Source organism: Nelusetta ayraudi, unplaced genomic scaffold (assembly GCF_046127955.1).
Source record: "Nelusetta ayraudi isolate G7.1 ecotype Tasmania unplaced genomic scaffold, CSIRO-AGI_Nayr_v1 ptg000021l, whole genome shotgun sequence".
NCBI lineage: Eukaryota > Metazoa > Chordata > Actinopteri > Tetraodontiformes > Monacanthidae > Nelusetta > Nelusetta ayraudi.
Window position 1 is genome coordinate 4,857,638 of NW_027466071.1, and position 14,863 is coordinate 4,872,500.

The 14,863-nt window shown below is 42.7% G+C and overlaps 1 protein-coding gene and 1 long non-coding RNA gene across 2 annotated transcripts in view; one reads left to right on the forward strand and one right to left on the reverse strand.

Annotated features, from left to right (window-relative positions):
* Positions 1-3,829: 3,829 nt before the first annotated feature.
* LOC142888963 (uncharacterized) lies at positions 3,830-4,561 on the reverse strand. Its single transcript, XR_012926761.1, has 2 exons — positions 4,444-4,561; positions 3,830-4,028 (listed from the first exon to the last, which is right to left on the reverse strand). It is a non-coding gene; the product is annotated as an uncharacterized LOC142888963 (long non-coding RNA).
* A 1,369-nt stretch (positions 4,562-5,930) lies between these two features.
* Positions 5,931-14,863, forward strand: part of LOC142889135 (transcription regulator protein BACH2-like) — a 28,033-nt gene continuing 19,100 nt past the window's right edge. Inside the window, exon 1 of the mRNA XM_076027767.1 lies at positions 5,931-6,234. The gene's annotated coding sequence lies outside the window, so the exon portion shown is untranslated. The remainder of the gene's footprint in view (positions 6,235-14,863) is intronic.

Below are 14,863 nucleotides of genomic sequence, written 5' to 3' on the forward strand. Positions count from 1 at the left end.
TGTTTTAAAACTTTGCTATATTTTATGTACTCATTGTTTTTATTTGAGATATTATTGTGTTGCTCTGGGCTCTCCCACTCTCAGTGCGTTGTATAGTGGTGGGTGATGAACAAACATTTGTTCACAAGTTGCCTTAATTGTTCTTCATTTGTAGCCTTTGGGACCTCCTGGTTCTCAGCTCTACTGTAATGATGTGAATTTTCAAAGGAAACTAAAGTAAAGAGCTCACTGTGTCATCTGTTGACTTAAATATATATATATATATATATGTATATATATGTATATATGTATATATATGTATATATATGTATGTATATATATGTATATATATGTATATATATATATGTATATATATATATATGTACATATATGTACATATATGTACATATATATATATATATATACATACGTATATATATATACATATATATATATGTATATATATATGTATATATATATATGTGTATATATATGTGTATATATATATATATATATATGTATATATATATGTGTATATATATGTGTATATATATATATATGTGTATATATATATATATATGTATATATATATATATATGTATATATATGTGTATATATATGTATATATGTATATGTATATATATATATGTATATATGTATATATATATATATATATGTACATATATATACACACACACACACACACACACATATATGAGTGCACCCACACATATATATATATATATGTGTGTGTGTGTGTGTGTGTGTGTGTGTATATATGTATATGTATGTATGTGTATATATATATGTAAATATATATGTATATATACGTATATATACATATACATATATATACAGGTACCACCCAAAAAAATAGAATATCAAGTAAAAGTTGTTTTATTTTGGCAATTTAACATAAAAGATGAAAGCAACACATTTTATTGAGCCATTCTGCGCAAATTGACATCTCAAGCAGTTCCTTGTTGTAACTTTGCTGATTAAGATTTTCAGCTTATTAAAACCACAAAGCCACAAACTCAGAAAATTATTATAAAATGTGAGGGGTTTTTTTTAAGCTGCAAGACCTGATCAGCAAAATGCAAATAAATAAATAAATTGAAATATATTGATTTGCATATTATTCCTTTATATAATATGTCACATTCACCTTTTAAGTTGAATTGCTGAAATACAGCAACCTCTTCAGCATATTCTAATTTTCTGGGTAGTACCTGCAGGTGCCCCGAAACCCTTGGTATGCTGTGGAAACTTTAATCTGTTATAAAGTTATTTTGTGTTCTGAAGCTTATAAAAAACAAACATTTAAAAAAAATAAATATTTTCCTTGTGCGGCCGTGGACACCACGGCCTCATGGAGGGTCGGCGTCGACCAGGCTGCCATTAAAATGCAAAGGACTTTATATATTTCACATTATGTGTGTCTTGTATTCATTGTTTTCAAAAGCTTCTGCTATTTTGAATAGCTGAGAGCAGGTGAGTGTAATTTAAAGGTAAATACCATTAATACGACCCTTTTAAAATGTTGCATGGTTTTAAGAGAAGTCAATACTACGGAAGAGGATTCGGCCACAAGAAGGGGGGGGGGAGAATTTTTCTTTCTTTCTCTGACCATATTTTACCTGCATTTTGAACAGCGGTTCTCTGTATCACAGCTGTTCTTTCTCAAAACACCAGTGAAGTGTTAATGTTTTATTTGTATTTTTTTGACGCCCACTGAGTGCAAGCATAGACGAGTGAAGTGAATATGCATGTACTAACCTATGCAACTTTTGCTTGAGAGAATGTTTTACGCAGACGGCCCCTGATTCAGCCCAGGGCCGTGAACTTGCTGCACTCAGGAACACTGAATACTAATAAATCAACCCTGGAATCTGACACTTTCATTATATATCAGACACTTTGTTCAGGCCCCTGGGCTCGTTTTGAAATGTTTTACAATTATTTCAAGCAAAACAAGTTGATGTCACACCATCATAGTTTCAAAACCAAAAGGTTTAAAATCTGCACTCACCACTCGTCCATAAGAAACACTGAAATACCCTGGAAAAGAAGCATTTCTTTGGTTTGGTTCAACCATGAAATTACAGCTAGCTAGCTGCATTTCATGGCTAATTTAATGCCATTTTTTGCTAGCTTAACAGTTTTGAGGTGACCACTCCCTGATAGCAATGCTGTTGATAGTCCTCAAAGGGAAGTAAAGACATGTTTTGGAGATATGGCTGAGCAATCACACCACCTTTGTAATTCTGTGTACTGTCTATGGTATTTTTCTAGCAATGGAAATAAAATCAAGAAATCCGATGTTGAGCACAAACTTTTCTCCTCTGCTGTCAGGGCGCAGGACACAGACAGACACCTAGCTGGTCTTTCCTGTTGTTGGTCCCAAGCCCATTAGAGTACCCGTAGGTTCATTGGTGAGAACATCCAATCCCCCCGCTGAGGTGATCTTAGATGCCAGAGGAGCTGCGCATCAGTAGCGGCTATTTATAACATCTTGACATTGAGGATGTGGGTTGCTCTGAATCCAGCCGCTCAGATTGAGGCCCAAGAGGTGTCTGTCTGTGGTTAACTGATAAAATGTAACAGCCTCAGCAGCTCCCACAGGATTACAACAGCCATATCGCACCTAATGTGTTGCTGGGAATGGCTTATGCACAACGAATTTGCTCTCGCAGCCTGCTATCTATTTTCCATTCGACTGGCAGTAACATTGCACTTGATCTCATTCAAACCATCTTCTGGCGTAACCTGCCTTTAAATAAATGTAAATGCCATGTGAGTCTTGTTATCATAGCAAAGACGTCGGTACCTGCATAGTCCGGTGTTTTGACATTGATTTTACATCATTCTGACTAACAGAAGAGATTTGGGGTATGTTTTTTTACTTGTCCCCAGATACATTCACAAAGGTTTTTCCTGATGCTGTGATGGGTGTAGTACGAACCCCAAAGCAGCACAGAGAGGCTCAATGAGAGGTTGACTGGTTAAGTGTGTCTCTAATTACGTCTCTGGCAGTCAAACAGTTCACAGGCTGGACCACAGCAGACTTGGTCAGGATGAGCAAAACTGGAGAGGCAATCTGGGGAGCAAGGGGTGGAGAAGCAACTCGTCCCGAAGCCGGTGAGGCTGAAGCTTCACTCAAACATGAACACACACAGGGAACAGGGAACAGGGACACTCAAACCGATCACTGTCTGGGAAAAATGCCTCGCAACTGCAGGCAACCAGGAACTAGAAGGACACAGGTAGAACGTGTGGTCAAGGACAGAAGGCTGAGGCAATGTCCCAAGAGGCGGACAAAGCAGGTGAGTCTGAAAGAGGCTGGGTCGGTACCAAGAAGACAGGCAGAAGAGTTGTGGAAAGTCTGAAATTCTGAGAATGTGAGACCACCACGTCCTCGGTCTGTGAGGACGGTGGACCAAAGGGACGGATTCTTGGACATAAACGGAAGGACTGTCTCCATTTCTATGTTCACCCTCTCAGTCTGACCATTGGATTGCCAATGGAACCCCGCAGACGGGCTGAACACAGTGCAACCAGGCGCAGGCGCAGATCAGTAAGGGCTTCACTGGTTTCAGTGGCAGGCAGGGAGCAGCAACAAGACGTGTGTATGTTTGCACAGTACATAAGAGCAAACCGCAAGGTATGGCTGAGTATCAAGGAAAACATTGTTGTGAATGTGTCATCATCTGGCGAGCTCGTTGCATGCAGCAACAGCACTGATCTGCCTGCAGTCAGTCAAGCTCTCTGAGTTTGCAGGGATTCGGACCCTCTGAAGTGTTAGTAGTATCACGACATGACACCACAGTCTATTTAGCTGAGGGTGTCCTGTGCTGTTAGAGCAGGGGTGTCAAACTCATTTTGGTTCACGGGCCACATAGAGGAAAATCTATTCCCAAGTGGGCCGGACCGGTAAAATCATGGGATGGGAATAATAACGTACAAATAACAACAACTTCCAGTTGTTTTCTTTGTTTTACTTCGTTCGTGTTCTTTGAGCACTCTGCACTCTGCGTCAGTGCTGCCAACTCCTCAGTAAGGAAAGTCGCTATTGGCTGTCCTGAAAGTCGTCAAATGACGTCATCGTCTAATTTGCATAATTGACAATTTGCACTTGATCGCAACGTAACAACACCAGGAAAAGTCGCTAGATTTGTCGCTAGTCGCTTTTGACCAAAAACAAAAGTCGCTATGGGGAGAATAGCGACTTTTTGGGGGGAGAAAGTCGCCAAGTTGGCAACGCTGCTCTGCATCAGCTTTGTCTGTTCCAACAGAGACGTTCTGGGGCAATGAGGGTAGCCAATAGGAGACATTTAGGGGGAATTGAGGGCAGCCAATAGGAGACGTGAGTGGATGTACTTGTGGCGATTTGCTCAGCCCCAGTATCGAGTTTGTTTGCGAAGCAGAAACGATATTGCAACACCAAGTGGACACATTTAGAACAGCACTTTCTTTCATTGAAAAATTGCATTTTTTATATTTTGCAAAATCATCTCGCTGGCCGGAAAAAAACACTTTGCGGGCCTGATCCGGCCCGTGGGCCGTATGTTTGACACCCCTGTGTTAGGGGAACTACATCGTCATGAGTATCATGACACTACAAATACTGAAGATTTCCTCCCTGTCGCTTTAAGTTCAAACTGCATACTTCAGACTGGGAAATTATTAGCATCCCAAGAGTTGATTATTATCTTTGATTGGTGGTGGTGGCCAGTTTTTCACTGTATATCCTTTTCTATGTATGGTCATATGCAATAAGTAAAGGTGCAAGTTGCCTTAGATCTCATAATTATAGCACTGACAAGGTCAAAATATCAGGCAAGTTATTCATTCATTTAGCTAGTGAACATTTTACAGTGAACACAAAATAGTTACACATTCATCTTACAGATGTCCGTTGAACCTGACAGTTTACATTTTCAAGATTTATTTATCATTCATGTCTGATTTACTCAGAATGAACCCATCTTGTGACCTCACCGTTTATCAAGACAGCTTGATGCCACAGGAGGGCATCAATTTTTATTATCGGTTGTTGCATTCTGATGATTTTACCAGAACAAATGAAGAAATGTATCATTACAAGCAGCAGAATTTGCATAAACCTGTTTTTAACAACACATTTTTTTTTTAAATATCAGAGTCCATTTGTTCATTTTATCAACTTTAAATTGGCGTTGCATTGTACACACAAGCGCACGCCCGCGCACACACACACACACACACACACACACACACACTATAGACTGTGTACAAATGGCAGGTGAGATTCTCCATTTACTTTAATATTAATATTTTTATGTACACTACTTTCACCTCTCACATTGTGCGGATGTGAACATGATTGGTTCATAAATTACCATTAAATATTATGTTCGGTCAATATAAAGTAGGTAAGTTGTAAATAGTCCAACTGTCCATAAGATGCAAACGTCTTGTTAGTTGTTGTTTTCTTTTCCTTTTTTACCATGATGTTTATTTGTCTTTATTTCTTTGAAATGAATATAATTTTTCTTCTCTTTGTGTTATATCGTTGCTGTGATTACGTAAATTGGGAATAATGAAGGCATTTTATCTTATAACTTGTAAAATAATCCAACTGTCAATTTAATGCAAATATCTTGGTTTTTTTTCCTCTCTTAATGTATAAATATTTTCATTTTTATTTCTTCATTGTCTTTTTTTTATTGATATCATTTTCATTCTTCTTGCTGTAATTATGCACACGTCCCCAGTGTGTGAGTAATAAAGGTTGCTGCTGCTTCTTCTAATGTGTATACTTGTATGCTGTGTATGCTTATTGAACGACGCGGCGTTTTGCCCTGGTCGTCGTCGTCGCCGCCGCGGTTGTTGTTGTGAGCAGCAGTGTGACAGTCGGATGCAGCGTCAAGCGGATTGCGGGGAGGGGGATCCGTGCCGCCGGGAGTGAGGGGGGCTTGGCCGTTGTTGTGAATGGGGGCCAGCATGACGTCAGGAAGGCAATGTCAACAATGCAGCTCGTAGAGAGGAGAGGAGCGGAGGAAAAAAAGGCGTTTCATCCTCTCACACTCGGACTCGTGTTTCACACACGGCGTCTGATCTCCGCGCTCAATTAAAAGCGACAGGTTGAGACTGAAGGAGGGCAGCAAAAAAACAAAGAAGAAGAAGAAGAAGAAGAAGAAGAAGAAGAACGGCGATGTGGACTCACGCCTGTTTTTGAGAGGAAACTGGAGAAAAGACGAGCAGGAACAACGGGTGAGTCGGTTTCCTACGTTACTACCAGCATGATAGTATTGATGATGATAATAATAACAATAATAATAATAACAATAATAAGCGAGCCAATGTGCCTGTTTAGCACATGGAGCAGGTTGCAGGAGGACGCCGTGGGCAACACTTGGATTTGCGTCCGACTTAATCTGCTGTGAATGGCTTTTCATCCCCCTTGTTTCGACGAGCCCTGTGTGGACATAGTGGCGGTGCTGCGTTCACGGAACTCGCTTTCACCACGCTGTTCTACCCCCCCAACGACCCCCACTTATTATTACTATTCCTGAGCGGTGTGCACTTGTGACACGGCGGAGGTGTTGGTGCTGATGCTGCTGCTGCTGTGGCGGCTAGTTGGTGAGTTAGTGGGTTAGTTAGTGACTTGGTGGTAAATGTAACGTGTTCTGGTGCTTTCTACGGATTTAAGCCGCTTCTTAAGACGAGGGGCGTGCAGAACCCCCACGCACAAGCTGAAAGTGCTTTGTTTAAACACATTCAGCTAATCTGCTTCGTTGTGTGTGCTTTATTATTAATTTGAGTGACGTCATGTTGACTTTACCTACCGAAGGTTATCCGCGTTTCGTGGGTGTCATTAATGAGGCGCTTTCACCGCCACAGTTGCTCTAAATGAGCCGCTGGGCTAACTAACTAGCTAGCTGGCTAGTCGGGGGGAATAAACGGCGCTAAGATGTTTTTGCTCCTACCGAGCGAGCGAGCGAGCGGGGCTCCTGTCATGCTGGAGGGGGAGGAGGAGAAGGAGAAGGAGGGGGGGAGCTGCAGAGGGACAAAGGGAGCTTCGGTCCCACCACCACCACCACCTCCCAACCTCCCTTATTCGCGCCTTCAGTCACTTTAGTAAACACCCACCGACTGGAGCTTCCCGTCGTTATCGAATGATGATCTTTAAATGGTCCAATTGTGTTCATTAGCGCCGTAAACAACCGCATGTGCCGCAATACGAACTGCGCCTTTTTTTTTCCTTTTTTTCTTTTTTTTTTATCTTGAAGGGCATTTCTGCGCCTAAATGAGCAACAACAGCTAAGGTTTAAATTCAGTTATTGCGCTGCATGTTGCTTTCATTTTAGTTCAAACTAAAAAAAACAAAACAAATAAAATCTCCAGTAAGGCTTTCTATTTGTATTGAAATGAGTTGCTGCTACTAGGCTGTTCACTGTGTGCAAAGACTGTGTGTGTGTGTGTGTGTGTGTGTGTGTGTGTGTGTGTGTGTGTGTGTGTGTGTGTGAACAGCTTAGTTAGCTCTTTGTTGTCCACCATCCACCACTGGCTCGCTCTCTCTCTCTCTCTCTCTCTCTCTCTCTCTCTCTCTCTCTCTCTCTCTTTTCCATCTTCCACCCTTATCTCTCAGTTAATGGAAAAGCAGCAGCATCAGAGGATCCGCAGCACTCGGATTTAATGTGTGCCAGTCTGTCTCGTGGGTTACACACAGTTCAGCCGTAGAAAGCAGATGAAAGGTGACAGAGGAGGACAATTAAATATTTACCAGCGTTTCATCCGCAGACAAGTTATCTTGAGCGAGCGCCGCTGAGGTATTTCTGCTGCTGCTGCTGCTCTGCTAAAAAAAAGAAAAAAGAAAAATATATATGTTATTGTCCAGAGTTGTTGTTGTGCTCCCTCAAAGTGAATACGCACAGGCAGCAAATGCAGAACAATTGTATGGGGATGACATGAGCAGTGTGAAAATAGTTCTGAAAATGCTTTTGATGCTATTTGGTCAGAGCATAAAGCTGCAGGTCATGGAGGGGGGGTTGGGGGGGTGACTTCAGTATGTTCTTGGAAATGACACAACCGTCTAGGACAGCTTTTGTTGAGACGTGGATGCACAGTGGACTCAATGAAGTGCACAGCGAGATTGTTGCCTTGCAATAAATAAATAAATGAATGAAAAAAAAAATGCTAGAGAACTGTCGGGTCAAAGAAGTATTTGGTTTCAGTGCATTTTGATTTTGACCTGGCAAATCCAGCCAGGAATGCACATACAGACTTTGAAATTGCTCCCGAAACACACAAGGGATGGACTTTTGCATGGACAGTCAACGATAAACACATTTGACTTAAAGACATGAAAAAAAAAACGTCTTTGGAATAATTATTGTAATTCTAGCAAGTGCCACCAGATGACACCAAAGTAAGAATGAATACCACATCGGGAGATGATTTAAATAATTAAGAGTAAAAGTCATTTTTTTGGTGCAGTTTCTCAGAAGCTGAAGAACTTGTGTGTGTTTTTATTCTACTGATTTTTCCTCACCATCGCTTGTTATTTTATTATCTTGAAATAAAGTTTTTGTCTGATAGCAACCTTACATTTTTTCACGTCCATACGGCAGGTTGTTTTTATATTCAATATATAAAACATTTTCACATCAATGAAAATGAGATTATTTAGATGAGTTGAGATGCGTGCAGAAGTCAAATGATTGCAAATTGACCAGACCTGACTGAGTGGTGCTTCCACTGACTGACTGTGGCTGCAATAGGGACTGTGGCCACTGACTGTAGGGGAAGGAGGTGGAACGTCAACAGTTTCACATAGCAGAAGGAACAGAACAAACGCACAACCTTTGGGTGCGTTTGACTTGCACACAATGCTCACCAAACCACTGCTTAGTGTATATATATAAAAGTAGTGTGTATGTGTGTTTAACCATTCTGCGCTTCAATACAATGTTACATTTTACAATGTTCACTTTACGTTAATAGATCTCTCTATATATATGTATTAATACATGTGTGTGTGTGTGTGTGTGTGTGTGTGTGTGTGTGTGTGTGTGTGTGTGTGTGTGTGGGTGTGTGTATATATATGCAGACATAATGTTTAGTTTTATATAAGATAAAAAATGTTATATATACACATATATCCATTCATGTGCATATATATATATATATATATATATATACATATATACATATATACATATATAGAAATAGATGGATGGATGGACGGATTGATTTTGTTTTGTTTTTTCATTTTTGGAGGGAGGGAGGGAGTTTCTTTTTCATGCCAACATAATGCAAGCAGCGTTCTGTATGGCACCAGAAAGTGCGCCCATCTCTGTCCATACACAAGGCCATTGTTGAGGAGGAATGTGGAGCCAGATGGTTCAAGGTGAAAGACTGTGGGTCGTTCCGAGTCCTCCTCTGGGAACGTGGATCTCCACCACAATGCATGGCAGCTCGCCAGCAGTTGTAAAGGAAGACATGGTGGATCAGTGTGTGTGCGCTGCACCGCCCAATAGTAGCACATTTTCATATGGAATAAAAATAAAAGGAGCAAATGTTATTCCAGGAATGTGGTAACCCCCCCCCCCCTCCCCCCCAAAAATAAATAAATAAATAAATAAAAATAAAATAAAGAATCCAGTTCTGTGTTGAAATTGCTTGTTTCACTGGCTGCATTCTGTAAAGGCAACATAGCACAGCGAAACCATACGTGTACAGTGGGGAGTCTGAAGCGCAGTTGTATATACAGTATTGGTATAACCAATGCATAAAGATGCTAAAAAATACGGAGCGAGCGAGTTCTGACTTTTGATCCAACCTGTGCAGTCGTAGATTAGATTAGATTCATTTTATTAACAGACTCAAGGTGCAGTCTTACAGTTCCGAGCAATCCCTCTGAGGGCCACTTTAATGCTGATGCAGCCCTCAGTTCAGCCTTGGGGGCTTCATTCTGCTTTATATCTGCCCGTGCGCCACCAGGTGACCACCGACTCCCTCTGCATTTAATGTTTTCTCTGCAACCACATCGACTTGATTCACACCTCGATCACTTCGAAAGATAAGAGACCTGTGACTGCACCCACAGTTTGCATCTAAAGTTGAATATGTCAAATTAAAATGGAAATGATTTGTACTGCACTGCATGATAGAGTTGCACTGGAGCAAGTTACACGTGTAGCAGGTCCAGACTGCGGGTGTGCAACAGTCTGGTGGTGGAGTTGAGGCTCCTTGTTTTCTTAATAAATGAAACGCAACATTTTCTTCAGTGGTCCTCTGACGTTATCCAAAAACAGTTGTTGCACTTTGAGACAAAGACGCTTCCATGAGTTGGGAATGTGTGCAGGCAGTTGCTAATGGGCTACTTGTGCGTTTGCTAAGTGTTTGCTGGCTGGTGTGGGGCGGCTGAGGCCATTTGTGGGCTGATGTAACAGCGCCAGTGAATCTGCAAAGGCTGCTTGATATTGCGGAGGTTCCACCTGTCGAGACAGATTAGCATCCGGGCACATTCATCTGTGTGTCTCATGCTTTTTGGCTTTGATGTCAAACGCAGTACATATTTGTGCTGCGAAGGATTAAGGCAGCGGAGGTGATAAACAAGCCCGATGTGATGCTTTGAAATGGTGTGGCTAGCTTGAAGCTAGTGCTCTGGGCCTACATTGACATCGTCATAAAGAGAACGCAAGACGCTGCCATGGCGTGGGGGCGGTGCTCCAGAAAAACACCGACTGGAAGATAACATTTGTCTAAAATACCATTGTTTCGCATGGTTGAATAACGTCGTACACGCTGACCACCACATTGGTTTGTTTGTTTGGGTTGGCGGAAAAGCTGTCAGTCAAACCTTCATGTAAACAAATGCACAGTGTGTACTTACATTTACAATTTGATACAGTAAACATTGTACAAAAAAAAGTAAAACTGAAATGAAATAATGTTTCATTTCAGTTTTCTTTGAAAATAATTCAAAATTCTGCTTCTCCCTTCACAGCCACAACGCACAACAACTAACTGGTGTAATTGTTTCATGTTTGTGTTTGAGTAGTTTATTGAAATACAAAGTAAAAGTTGTCATCTGTGACAACTAATTAGAGGATCATGACTTACGTGCCACTCTGCGAGTTTCTCCCGCTCCCCGTATCTAAATTCCATCTCAATTCTTTCTTCAATACAAACCTGTCGCTGGGCGCGAGCCGGCCTACCTTCAGTATGAACCTCCAATGGCAGCTTATTGTCGCCCCTCCACTTCTGACGGCTGCTACTTGCGTATCAACAAACAGGTACAACAATAAACAAGTTGTACATTCTCAGCCAAATTCTAACTATATCATTTGACATAGTTTAATGGAATTGAACTCTCATGTGACTACTAGCTACTAGCATTATTATTATTCATCTCCCAACAGTGATTTTCAGACAGTCCATCAGAGTGAACAGTCAGAAAACACTCGTGTCCACATTGAGTCCGACCAACGTCGACTCGTTCTTCTTGATTCCTCCCTCGCACTTCTGTCCCGCTCAGCAGTGGGGGAAGGCGGCCCGTCCTATAAATGTTTCCATTAGCCACATGTTTGCGTGTGCCGCCGTCTTCTTCAACTCAACACGAGTCGACCGCTCGCGTTCACTTGGCAAAGCAGCGCCTACCGTTGGCCCGTCTCCAGGTGTCTTCAACTAATTCTCTTCCATACCAAGTGGGAGTTTCTATTCAGCTGCGCACAAGTGGCACAAGAACTCCCGCTTTCCCTCTGGGAGCTGCAGCGTGACTCTTCAGTTGATTCATTTATGTATTTGCATATTTGACGAGCAGACCGGAAAGGACCATTTTGCAGGACGTTTGTTGTCGCGTCGATCCGTGACGACCGAGGCCTGAGGTTCTTCCTCGTTGCTTCAGCGATCTGTCATGAATGGACTCCAGAAAACACTCCTGGGAGAAGTTTGATTAGGTTCGATCCTGCTGTCTGGATGCCTTCCCGGCTTTGCGCATCTGATTGTCTCTGGCATTCCCATCCCGAGTGTGACTCACGGCAGCAGAGCGCGGCTTCGCTTTCCCTGAAACCTGACGAGTGCGATCCAGTTCTTGCTTCCCAAGCAGCTTCAGGCGCCATGATGTCAGTCTCACCCTCCCCGCCAGCTGAAAGTAAACACAGATGACCATGGAGGAAATCCCTGGGGAGGGGAAGTCCTTCAAAGCCACATCCGTAGCCATCAGCCAGGTGAAAGCAAATCCAAAGGAACGGGCCGGGCACTCAATGCTTTTTGGGGTTTTTGGGTCGGAATAGTGGCGTCACCGCAGGTTCCGTGTGAAAACAAGAGGAGATGTGAGACGAGTGTTAATGAGCCCATACAACAGACTGCAGCGGGACCTGGGAAACTGCTGCTGAGGACGGAGCCTCAGATGAGATCACCCACTGGATCGCCAACGCTTCCCGTGCTGCGGTGTACAGTTTCACAAACACGCTGCTTTGGCAATGTGGAACATTTCAAACACAATATTGTTGGAATTGGGAGAAGGTGATGTTACTAGTATCAGGTTTTCTTCATGGGAAGCGTGGGTGTGCTGTAGCACACGCACGCTCTCATTTCCACGCCCGTGCCGTGTTGCTCCGTTCACTGTTTTTAGGACCCGTTTGACAAAAATCAATTTTTTTCCAAGTGCTATTATATTAGAATTGGTTCAGTGAACCTTAATGAGTCATGGAAATATTGCCTTCCTAGGTTTGAAAATGTTGAGGTGTGGCAATCCGGATTACTTGGGTATGCTGAGGACTGACTTCAGGACAGTTTACCACAGACACTCGGTACGTTCACATAAGTTTAAAAAACATTCAAGTGCATTTTAAAAAATGATAATAATGTGATGGTCCGAGTGTAAAACAGAAACAAGGAAATTCAAACAGTCGCTTCATCTCCAAACCAGTGCCAGTAAAGAATGCTCTTCAGCTCAGGAGGTAGAGAGGTTGACGGTTTGCATCCCAGTCTCTGCCACTGTGTCCTTTACCAGCATGGCTCTGTGAGAGTGCGATTGGATGTTCGCTGGTGGTGGGAGGGGCGGGTTGGTGCTTGTTGGCAGCCACACTTCCGTCACTGCCCCAGGCCTGCACATGCAGCACCACCACTGTGTGAATGAATAGTCATTCCAATGCGGAGCGTTTTTGCTACCCTGGAAACACCTCCATCCAATCTAAATCAACTGACACACTCTGTATATGCTTCACTTTCTCCCCTGGGCTTTGACCCGCGAGTTGAACTGCAGAAATGCACCTCAGAGGACAAAAAACTGGCAGCGCAACATCACCAAGAAATAATATAGCACCAGCGAGAACAAGACGCAAATACTTTAAATAGCTAATAGTGATAAAAAATAAAGTGCTAACCTGTGTGTGTGTGTGTGTGTGTGTGTGTGTGTGTGTGTGTGTGTGTGTGTGTGTGTGTGTGTGTGTGTGTGTGTGTGTGTGCTCATGCTTGTAGGGTAAAAGGTGAAGGTATTGATGGGGAGTCAGACAGTGAAACTCAAAGTGGCTCCGTCAGCGATTCAACAATTATAGATTGTAACTAAATCCCTGGTTAAACACAGATTCAAACACACACACACACACACACACACACACGTATACCTTCTTACCACAGCCAGCTCTTACCAGCATGTCTGTAATCCATAAATGTCCTATGTTCCATTTACTTACTATAATCTCTTGTTCATAGCGGAGGTCACCGGGCCGGTCCAACAACAGTTGCACCGGCTTGCTGGACATGTGAACACTCTGTCATTGGGGCCGCAGGCCTGAGGGATTCACTTGCGCCGAATCCAATTCCACGTGACCAGAAGCGTTTTGTAGACTTGAAGGAGGATGAGGCCTGAGACACGAACCCTCAGAGGCGGTAATTCATCAGGGTCTCAATGGCCGCAGTTGCAAGTGAGAGCTTCCTCAGAGTCGCTCTCCCAACAAAGGCTCATTGTTGGTCTGCAGTCACTGATGTCACCATGATGTATTTCTGGAGCACAGGAATCCCGAGGGGAGGCGCTACGCTCACATTCTCGGCGCTAAATTCTGTCTTTAGCCCAGCATTAGGTTTCATCTCCAGCCCCCCCTGACTTTTATCAGCTCATCGCCGATGAGATTTTCTGTTTCTTTCTGAGAGGCAGGAGACACCTCAGCAGAGGGCAGAAGAGCATTGCAAGCTCCTACTGTAAAGCACAGCGAGAGTCTCTCACAACCCTTCTTAAAAAGGCCGTGGCACACAGTTACTCATCAAGTCGCTATGAAATCTGTATTAGGACTGAAATCCACCAAGCTGTGTGCATTCAATTGACATCTCACGCCACTCATTTACTTGTCACTTTCCGTGTATTTAGGTTTTTATTTCAGACATAAACAAAAACACGTGTCCGGACAGGCGACCCTGGGCTCATTTTCTATTGGTTTACTTTCAAAATGATGCCTGAAAGACAGAAACCATGCAAACCATGTCCTAAATCTTTCAGCCTGACACGGGGGGGGAGGAGCCCCATCATGTCGCGTCTTTTTCATTTCATGTCTCATGACACAGATGCATTGAGATACACAGTGCATGCGTTCTGCCTTCAAAGAAATCACAAATATTGCATCATTAAACAAATGAAACAACAGCACTGCCCGGTTGTTCCTACCAATGTGAAGGACCAAAGAAAACGGATTGGTTTGGTGAGACGACCAGAAACATTGCAGCGCCTCAGGCGTCCTGATTTCTACTGTATTTTGTCATATCAAATACAAAATAGCAGAGAGGGTGGAGGAAAAAAATAGACTCAGCTTCTGTAGTTTGGGGATGATTTGCTTTCAGCCAACAAGATGCTTCAATGTTTTCTGCATGGTTGCCATGGCAACTGTTCAGGGAGCTG